An 11,870-nucleotide genomic window follows, 5' to 3' on the forward strand; every position below is an offset into this window, starting at 1 on the left:
TAATTTTAGTTTCAGCGATAGGAACCAGGTCATCACCAAAGAGGAGATAGAACATTTTAACAAGCCTCAGAGTGGTCTTCCCACGCAACCCGTCATTGTCACTAGGTCACGTGCATCAACTTTTATCAGACAACATTCAACCTCTTACTTCACGCAATATCGTTTAATCTGTGCTATAGTGTCAGTTCAGTTCAGTTCAGTTTATTTCAATACAGGGCCTCGGCCCATCGTACAGAATATTTACAAAATACATTAAATATAATCGATGGTCAGTGAATTTCTAGCCGGACACAAAAAAATGTATAAATATACAAAATCAAACAGAGAAAGGAAAAGGAAGAATGGTTATAATCCAGTAGACAAATAAAGATACAACAACAATTCAGTATATTCAATGAGTCCTAACAAATATCTGCTTAAATTGTCAAATCTGAAACTATTTCATCACGACGTTTAAAGGCATTCCACAAATACTTAGAAAATTGACAAATAACTTGTGGATTTTGGGAAGATAAAATTCTAATCAGCTTGTCCTGTGATGGATTTATTCTCAGTGACATTGGTATTATTCGTCTCTAATGTCTGCATACAATGGACAAATAAATACAAAATGAAACTCTGTCTCAATAACTCTTATATCTTTTGCATTTTTACAATAAACACACATTCTTTCCTGATATGGAAGCTTTAAATGACGCCCGATCTCAACATTAAGTCTATGGCAAGAACAGCGCAATAGTGCACTTTGTGACACTTTGTAAGATCGACCTCGGTGACTCGTTATTGGCAGGTTTTCAGGTCACGAGTTTTCGTCTTCACCATCACAGCCAAACTTCAAGGAAATCGATTTTTCTATTGTGTCACGAACATCGGGAGCAAATAAATAATCATTTTAGATATTTTTATAAACGTTCTTTGACAAATCCCGAGAATTTGAAAGCAAATTTAATAATGTCATCTTGTCATCGAAACAACATGACATATTCTTCTTAAAAAAAATAAGGAGAGAGGGAGTGACAGTGAGCACTTGAGCGCCCTCTACATGAGAGAAAATGCCGAGAGAGTTTGACCGGTTGACCTCGCTGTTAATTTTATGCAGGAAATTACAATAACAATGCTTGGTCGAATGACGCAGTGCCTTGAGGGTGGGATCACCAGTGGTATATGGGGAGGAGTACCTTCCCGATGGTGATAAGTGGTGCACATTACCGTCGCCTAGGTGACTGGCGTATACGCGTGCCAAAAGACACCTATGGTTGATTTCCTGTTGACCAGTCGGATGGCAGAGTTGCAAATACCTGGACTGAACCATTTGGTTTTTTGTGGGTGTCGGTGGTACTTTGACAATATAAGTAAAAATGCACATATATTGAGTTTATTGTCTTGTTTATGAGCGGCCAGTATTTCCAACAGCATAAATTATGTGCATTTGCCCTTGAAGGAATAAATAATTTCGAATTAAACATCGCGAATGTAACTACATTCCTTAAGCTCGACGTACACTTAAGTGCCCCAAAGAACCATGAAATCGCCCGACTTTCGATTGAAGAGATGAGTTTTGCCAAACCGCGTATACAGAAAAAGTGGCAGATGACTTTATTTTTAGAATCATAGACAGTATAGCGAGATGTAAAAAATGTGAAAAAGGCTCCCACCTAACTATCCTAAATGTTTTTGTGTCGAGTTTGTGTTTGATTCGTTTCGAAAATGTGTTCCTACATTCTTATCCGATTGTTTGTGTCAATGAAATGTTTGTTTCGCTTTGGATATTTGTAGAGAAGTTTGGATTAGTGTGTACGGTAATGTTTTGTTTGTGTGGGGAAAGCTTATGGCGAGACGCAGCCGGACCTATGTTGTTACAAAAGTTGATAGAGTCGCCTTTGACGCTTGCGTTTCGAAACCGAGTGTGGTTTCTCATCAGTCGCAGTGTAGATTCTTTCCTTAGTTTGTGTTTGTGAAAATTTTTTAATGCATTTTAGTGGTCTTGCTTTCCGATTAGCGAGGCAAGTATATTAATTTTGGTCACGTTGTGAGTCCGTTTGGTGGTTCGGTTTGTTTGTTCTATATTTCTTTACTTCGGTAAATTTTGTTTTGACTGGTGTGTCTTTTAGATTTTTGCGGAGGTTTGTGAATTTTTAGGCAATAAGTACCACTGCGGGGTACGGATTTTATGTTTATTGGATCAAGATACTTACAAGTATCCTGGTTGATGTGCTTGTTCTCGTACATTTTAATTAATAGTTCATTTACTTTGTTTACTGTTTGTTCTGGCTTGTTGTGTATAATACTGAGTGTTACGTAATTGCCTTTCGCATTCGAGTACGTAATCGTTTGTGTTGACAATAACGAAAAACCGACCCTTGTCGAAGGGTTATTTTCCCAAAATTTGTCCAATGTTTGCAAGCTGGTTTATCGCGATTCTTTTGGCACGCGACATGTTTTGTTTCTTGTTTGAAAGGGTATCTCTAGAAGTGCGAGTTTAGCAGCTTCAGATAGCTTTCAAGTTTTTGTTTTTTGTTGTTCGTGGAGTCCAATTTGACTTTTCTTTGAATTGGTGTTGTTGCGATTGTTTGTGTCTCACGATGTAGCGTAGTCACATTATACGACTTTATTTGTTGAAATCCTGAGTTGGTTTTATTCTGTTTGGTTTTGTTGGTGTCCCAATGAATTTAAGGCTTTTGCCTAGTACTATTTTTCGGAGTTTCATAGTTTGAGCGATGATAGGTTGTTGTTGAATTTCATGTTGTTGTCGGCTTTTCTTTGGAAATAGCTGATTTATTTCCACGGCCATGTTTTCTGTTACGTTACTGTGATTGTTTATTTTGTATTTAATGTTGTGTTTCAGTTGTTTGTTATGTGTACGATTTTTGTTATTTCTTTTAAGTGTTTGTGTGTTCTATGTCATCTTATCGTATTTTTTGGTAGTTCCCTTTTTGGAGTATTTGGTGGCCCTGAAAAGGGCCGCTTGGTATGGGTTTTTGTTAGCGCTTGGCGCGTTTGTTTTGGCGATAAGCCTAGCTTTTTATGCTTCTTTTCGCCGATTCGATGTGCTTGGTGAGTAGGTGTTTGCCGCCTTCTTGTCACTGTGTGTGCTTACATGGACAGTCTGCATAGCCCTTGAATGTGGTCTCGATTTTGATCAAACTTACAATTAGGAGTATATATCAAAACTGATAAATGATTTATGTGATTACTGTAGCTATAGATAGGCTACATTCAGGACGGGCAGCGACGGGCAGTAATTAGTAGGCAAAACAGGTGGTTTTCACCGTGGGCAGAACTCGGTGCAATGATACTGAACATTAATAGTAAGCCTGTCACCTTGAAGGTAATGCTGTAGGTGAAACAAGGACACACGATGGTACAAACACACCACAAGTGAAACGTACACACAGAAATACACGCGTTCCTACGTTGTGCCCACCCGTACCACTGCGTAGTCAAGCCCTTCTTAACCGGGTCAAACTCTCTCGGCATTTTCCGGCCTGAGCGCCCTCTACAAGGAGTAAGCTGGGTCCTCCTGTTTTTACTGGAGTATACAACTGCACGGAGTAGTCTAGCTGGGAATCGTCTTTTGCAGTCACAATGTTACACTTTACCCCTTACAAACGGTATAGCTGGCTAAAGCTGTGCTGTACGTTGTTTCATAACATTTTTGATCTGTTTGTCAGCTTTTTCAGAATCACTGGATGGATCTACATTAATATAAAAAAAAATTCACAAATATATGCCTATGAAAGGGAAACAGTAGTATGGACGATAGTAGCTGCAAAAAAGGAACGGTGTCGCTTTGTAAACCTCTTAATTTCTTACTTTCTTTCATTATGATATTTTTATTTTCTTATATTTCATTTCATTCTTCTGTGGTATGACTTATCATGACGTTCTGCATCAAAACATTGACTGAGACCAAGCCTAGTGGATTCGTTTTCCAATTTTATATGGTACAACTTCAAGTCTTAAATTCGTCCTTCATTCTATTGAAAGTACTAAGAGAAAGTACCATGGCTATAACCTTCGTGTACTGTATGCAGACTTCCAATCTAGGATCGTCGAGTTTGTGACCCCGAAATAAATCAAGACTTAATCAAATTAAAAATGCAAACACAGCGCGACTGCTTCACTCTGCACACAAGCAGAGGTCACGTCGAGGTCACAAGAGTTCGTAGCAAACTGTTGACTCCGCACATAGCAACGGCATCTCTGCTCGACTGAGATGGTATTTGAAAGTTTTTGCAGAGACACACACACACATGCACGCACGCACATAAATATATATATGCATACAATTTAAGTTACATATATAATTACTTTGTTGTTTTATAATACACACACACACCTACACACACACACAGACACATATATATATATATATACATATATATATATATGTGTGTGTGTGTGTGTATGTGTGTGTCTATACCTTTGCCATGCACAGAGTCAACAGTTGCCTGCAAACTCTAGTGACCCCCACATGACCCCACTTGTGTACAGAGTTAAATAATATCGCGGTGTATTTGCATATATATATATATATATATATATATATATATATATATATATATATGGTATATATGGTATATATGGTATATATATATATATATATATATATATATATATATATATATATATATATATATATATATATATATATATATAAACAAATGTGTGTGTGTGTGTGTGTGTGTGTGTGTGTGTGTGTCTTGTGTGTGTTTGCCTGGACCCACACGGTATACCGTTGCACGTTGAACTTAGTGGTTCATGATGCAATGGCAAATGTATTCCCTTGTACTTTATCGCCGCTAGGAATGTGTGACCTGACGCATTAAACCCAGATGCTGTAAATTAAAGAATAAGGGAACAAGATATCAACAATGTTTTGCGAGAAAACATCGATACAAATATGTACACGTATCACGTCGCAACACATCGATTGAGGTGAATGGTTGAGAGCGAGAAATTACTTCTCCTTGTTCCTACCCTTGTAGAGAATGCCCTGGACACGCAACCCCGAATCTACAGGTCGAAGAAATGGGACAAAAGATTTCCTCGTATTCTCACCCTCCCTATCTTTCAAAAGAGAGCCTTACTTTATGTCATACTGTTATGTTGTAATTCACCCGAATAATCTTTGTCCTTCTCCGAGTCTGTGTGAAATTGGGGTGTATTGAACCAACCGCGATATACCTCCGCTTTCAAAAGATGTTTTGAAATTGTCCCACAAGTTTACACAAAAAGAGAGTTCCAGGTGCCATCAAAGTTGCTATCTTCGGCTGTTTTTGTGTTGCAATTGATTATGTAGTCTCTGATATGACCACATCTGTATTGTTCAGCTTTGTTTCAGTTGATGACAATCAATTTAAATTATCTGCTCATTAAACAGGAACACTAGACGGAAATTGGCGGTGTCAGCTGTGCATTCCGCTACAGCACGGGAAATTGCGAAATCTTTTCAGCGGAGTTCATTTGTTTGATAATTAAACTGAAAATGACATTGTTCTATACAACCAGGATATTGTCTTCCAAAGTTGAAACAGATTCAGGGTGAAAGTGAGGTGGATGGCCAACTGGCATCGGTAAATGTAAAACGCTTGAGGGGTCATGACTGTAGCTCAGATAGTAACATAGACACTGCACAGCGCATCTTCGGTAACAATGCTAGTTGCATTCGATGGCGTCGCATCTTACCTGGGACTGTCTGTTGCCTTTGCACGTCTTCACTCATTGTTCCTGCGCCAGGAACTGGAATTCCAGCCAAGATTGATGAACAGCACATAAGTGATAGATTATGGTGCATATTGTACGTCACTTTTGTTAAGGAGTTGATTATGGAGAGAGAATGTGTGGACGGGTTAGGCAAACACTGCAAACAATGGCAGGTATATCACAATAGTACGGCAAAGGTGTTATTGACCTACCAGACACTCTTTAGAATACAATAAATTTTGAATCCACGTTAGACATCGACAGAAACTAGTTCAATCAGAGGACAGACCTTTGCATGGGTCATGCCATGTAAAAAGTGTCATGACGGCAGTAAAAAAAACTTACAGATCGGAGAAAAACGAAAGAAGTTTGTACTTGATACATCAATATGCGCCTCTGGGGCATCTGTGTGGGTCGAATTTAAGATTTATTTCACTCTTTCAATGCACTATCCTTTTGTCTACTCTTATTGTCCCAGGACCTTTGCACGGCGGAAGATTGAAAGGGTTTAGACCTGGCCAATGCCCTCCGAGACTTGCATCCCTTTATTTCACATGACAAATTTTGTCAGCTTCGGTTCATGCCTAGGATGCTAAACAGTGGAGTCTGCGCAATAGGCTTACTAAGATACAACTAATTTTATCTGAATTCAAGCCTCGTAACTCTGCTGTATATCGTTCAATCGTACAGTTTCAAATAAAATATGAATATTAATTGAACTAAACACACCAGAAGGCTGTTTCATTGACTGTAATAACAGACTTACACCAGCTAGCGGGCTCAAGGCCGATGAGTTATAAATAACAAAAGTCAGCCTCCTACATCTAGCCATGAAGGCAAGTTGACCGTATTGCCAGGTCAAATGCATTTCTTTCCGGACTGGGAATATTAGTGGGAAGATAGTTAGGATTGCCAAGAAGTTGAATACCAATAACAGAACACAGGTCGGAAAAACTTCACGATGATTAAACTGTCCATCCTGAATGACCTTTATATACAACATTGAATAGACTGAGTTAATCACGTGACATGCTTTGCTCTCAATCAAGGCAAAGGAATGACAACGACACTCAAAACACAAAAACAAACAGAAACATAAACAAAAACTTCAAAAAACCGCACAAACTGATTCAAAAGATCATATAAGCCACCATGCAAACAACATATATTGCTGCAATACACGATGTGGTAAATATTGGTTTTTAAGTCGATCGGGGCATGGAGGTACTGCTACCTCCATGATCGGGGTGACCCCAAATCAAACTGATGGAACTATGCTTTATGTATACGGTATTGAGTTCTGTGTCAAAAACGGTATTCCATCGGTGAAAGACTGGTATGGAGTGGAGAAACTCTCTTCTTTCTCGCTTCTACCCCCCCCCCCCACCTACTTATCCCGAAGTTTCGGTCATTTATCTCTCTGAATTCTGTACCTCATACAACACCATACGAATCTGTTTGTACGCATAATTGCAAAACGCTGACTGTCAATCATTGGAGTTAATATATACTCTCTGTGAACTCCGACCTTTACTCTGCATGGCTTTTTATGTTAACCTTTTGGGCGGTCATCTTTGGCTTAAGAATAAAACAGAGAACAATTATTCACCGGGCAGCCAGTACCCAAACAAAAGAGGTTCTACCTCCTCGCCCCTCTTTTGTGAATGAACTCCTTACAAGTACCCTGTTACACATATTTTCAAACAGCGGCGTGTGAGTAACAGCAGAGCGCCAAACGCATAAGTTATAACTTATTTTAACCTTTTACCTAGGCATGATGTATAAGTGAACCCTTCAAAGGCTGTGTTGGAAGTCAATGGGGACATTGTTGTTTGATATGGTACGAGGATGCGTTTGTTCTATCACTCACAGAGAACGACAGCTATTTATAAACTCACACAATGGATGTTTTCAAGCCGCATGCATGCACAAATATAATTTGAAAACCGTCTGGAATTTATGTATAGGCGAAATCAGCAGAAATGTCGTTCATTCTTTTACTTGGTGCTTTTCCTATAAATTTGTATTTTTTCATCAATTTAATTTGTCTCGTAGTAACATCACCTTTCTCGATTATCTTGGTACAAAAGTGCAAGGTTGTGCATATTCTATAGGCCAAGTAGCCTAAATCTGGTCAAAATCGTTCTGCGATGCGGTACGGATCTGACGGATGTTTTAGTCGTTTTATAACTGTGCTGGTCTTTGGAAATGCAAACACAAAGGTACGCAAAAGTCACACATAAACAAAGGGAGTGTTATTCTTGCTATTACAGCCGTTTGTTCCTGCGAAGTTCTTTGGAAAATTACGACCACAAGGGGTCAAAGGCCGGGCCAACCTATTTTTGGTTGCTATAGTGGAATGCTCTCAGTAGGGGCAACCAAAGTCCCTTGAAGGGTGACAAGAAGCGACATAGTCACTTTAAAGTCAGTTTGTCACTGTTCAACGTTTTGACACTTAAATCATAAGTCGACAGTCCCCGGTTACCGTAATATTATCTATTGACATTGACTACTTATGTTATATTTTTTAAAGTTTTTCGTTCTCCTTTGAAAGTTGTGTCCGGCGAAACAATTTGTTTGACGATGAAGTTGATAAAAACTCACCCCTTTAACTTCCAAGTTAGTGGCTATGGTAGGCGATGGTTGACTGATGGAATTTAGTCTTTTATGCAAGCAATGCCCGCTGCGAACTCGATAAATAGCATAATATTTTAATAAAAACACTGACAAACTAAATTTCCGAAAAGAAAAGCAAAATGTGCCCATTGAACAACTTTTGGAATTATCATGGCGTATACCTTTATAGCGAGTACCCAGTACCTGACATTACACGTGTGAAATCACGGTCACTCCATGGTGAAATTAATAAGCATTTGGACGCAAATATTAAAGAATCTGTGTGGCACATCTGATGGGACATGGCGCTACAGGACTTTTCCCAATACGTAATGCACAGTAGAATTATTGACATCAACATCAAGCACCTGTGCTTTTAGTGGCGGTGCCTCAGGGCCCAATTTTAGGACCCCTTTTATCTGCTAGTTGCAGGTGTCTAGTGCCAAATGTCATTCTTCATCTCTTAGTATTTGTGAGGATAACTGTAAAATCCTTTCGGGCAATGAACTCAGCAACAAAATTTTTTACCATTTGCAGACAGATTTAGTGGGGTCTGTCAACTGTGGAAGTTAAAGGCTGGTATTTCCGAACGCAATGTCGTGATCAAGTTTTTGACTTGCGACGAAATTTCTTTCTTATACAGTTATTTTATCACGGTTGTCTGTTGGATTGTCCCAGGTTGAAGGATAAGGCGCACGCGTATCGGTTATTCCTTGGTTTCTGGCTTACCCTTTGAAGAAACTGAAGGAATAAGTAACTTGTATCCAGAATGCTGTAGAGCCTGATAAAAGACATCGAATAGCAACGACAAACACACTCGTACGCATAATATTGCTCCGTGGATTGGTTTCCCAACTGTTATTAGTTGGACTGAGTAGAGAAAAACCCAGAACTTGACGCTTTCTTGGGCACATACCATACCGTGACTTTACGTAGAAGTTTGTTTTTCAAAACTCCATTCCCAATTTTTTTAAGCTGCAGACACTCACTGTTTTTGGATCATACATAACATTTCCAAAAGGAATCGTTTCAGGAAGATTCTATGCTCTATTATCTCTGTTATTGATTGACCATATCATGTACCAGTGTGCCTGCTTAGTGAAAACAGCTCACGCTCTAGGTTTCAGGCAAAATATCAGAAATAAGTCTTTTTTCGAAAGGTTGTATAGCACATCGTGATTGTATTTATCTGTTGACTCTGAAACATTTGCAGAAAACCGTTTTAAAATACAAATATCGACTTACCTTTATTGCTAATTTTCATGTTTGATGTAAATTCTCATGTTTTGAATTATAAATGTTGTAGTTTTGTTTCTTTAGTTTTTTTAATGTCTAGATGTCTCCTGCATTTTCTGTTTTCCTTGGAATCTGTTATCGAGGTTCATAGCTCTTGTAATGTTAAAATAAACTTACTCTGATACCGTGACTTTCATGTGCGGTTTATTATTATTATTATTATTGTTTTTTTCAGGCACATATAGGCCCATATCAAAATATTATGCGAGACAGTGACAGTTTTCCTCCTTGATGTTTTCACTTTGAGCTTTATCAAAGCAGAATTCATTTAAATGACCTTGCAGAGAAAACTGTCCGACAGAAGGATTTAAAGTGGCGAATAATATGAACTCATGGGAATTACCGCTGGAATAAAAGCGATATTGATCTACAGCCGATTTTAACGACTTTCGAACTGCCACGGTGTGTGGCCTGCGCGCCCTGTCATTCAACAATCTGCGTATCTGTCATAATCATGATCTGCCATAATATAGTCGAGCTGAACTGTGGTAAACTGTAGTACCTTTAAAAGTCTGGAACAGGAGTTAAGCAAATTACATCAAAGGAAAGACAAGAACTATTGGAGACTCATCTTACAAAAATCGATTATCGAAATTGCAATTACAGATAACTAGGTTTACAGTTAATTTTCATGGCCCTGGCCCGGGCAAAATGTTTGTCAATTATGTAACAATCATTTTTAAAAACGAGATATCGATTTAGGGACTACATTTCCGCTGCAGACAGTTCTTTTCACCGTTAAACGCTTAATGTAATATTGTAACGTCTGTATGAAAGGTCAGACTGGCGTGTTCCAACAGAACAGTACAACAGTAAAGCTCAGCAGCAAGACTATTGTAATCTCGGGTCATTAAAATTCATGTGGGTCTGTTACTAGTAAACGGCTATTTTGAGGTGACTGTTCTCTATGCGGGCAACGGCTTAACAGTAACAGGCCGACCTGCTATAAAAAAGTAAAACAATAAAAACCCAATCGGAAACGAGAATGCTTGGGAACTTCGATTTTTCATTGGCTCGAATTTCGATAAAAATCCAGTCTATCTAGGTGGCTCGGTGTCATGTCACACTGACAACTGGTCGAAATTGACCCTCTTTCATTGCCACACCCACCCAACACATATTGGTGCAACCTTAACTATTCACAAAACAGGGACTCGGTAAGGTCTACCGAATTCTGTAAGTTCATAATGGATTTACCAAGTTTGAAAAGGGTCATAATTTTTTTGTCGGTCATTGACCTGTTTGTTCACCGTGCACTTCTGGTTCACTATTACATGTAGTACTATCACAGGGTCTGTGCTACAATCAACGCGATATTGTCAGGAGTAAAATTTCTTTGAGAAATAGATACATTCTCCAGTCTGAGCTAAATTCACTAGCGGAGTGCCTCGAGCACGGGCGGGGGCTCGGTAGACACCAAAGGAAAATTTTCTGTGTATATTTGAGTTTTTTGAGCCGGGGGATTCAAATTGCAGGTCCGGGGCTTAACGATGGAGTCTAGTACACACACACACGTATCCACAAATAATCTTGAAAGGACGAAGGATTAGGCCTGGCCATGATATTCTTTCACCTTTAGTTATACCTCACGATGGACAAGCCAAATTTGTTTTTGCAGAAAATGAAGGCAGGGTTTATTCACTGAAGCAATGCCACTTTCTCATTGTCCGTGTACTGGCTGGTGAATTGAGGCTTGCGACCTCAGAGTGCAAAGAGTTCTTTTATTACAGTCTGTCTGTTCTATCAAAATTTTCATCATTATTAAAGTATTAACTTTCAACGATAATATGAAATAGAGCTTTGGTGAGGGATGAACGATAGACACAACTATTTGTGTAATTTCAGATCTGATAGCATACCATAAAGACCTTTCCAGTAAACTACATATTCTGGATATTCTACAACTGTCAGTACTGCAAGTTTGATAATAATTTCAACTGTACTGTCAGTACTGTTGTCATGTGGTTTCAATTCCCATTTGTACCAGACAATTCTAAAATTTCCTAATCCTCATATTGTCCGTGTGTACTACCTGACAAAAATGATTCAAAATCATAGGGATATTTGACAAGTCGATACATATCAATCATTGGAGGACACAGCAGTATCTCAATTGCAATTTTAGAGGCACTAGATGCAAGTTTTCTGGCCAGATGCAAAAGCAACACGCAAAGCTGCAGATTTTATTATTTTACAGTATCACCTGCACTCATAGATGTCACCAGCATGCCCCCTAACTTGCACCACAAGTC

This window comes from Ptychodera flava, chromosome 4 (genome assembly GCF_041260155.1).
Source record: "Ptychodera flava strain L36383 chromosome 4, AS_Pfla_20210202, whole genome shotgun sequence".
Lineage (NCBI taxonomy): Eukaryota > Metazoa > Hemichordata > Enteropneusta > Ptychoderidae > Ptychodera > Ptychodera flava.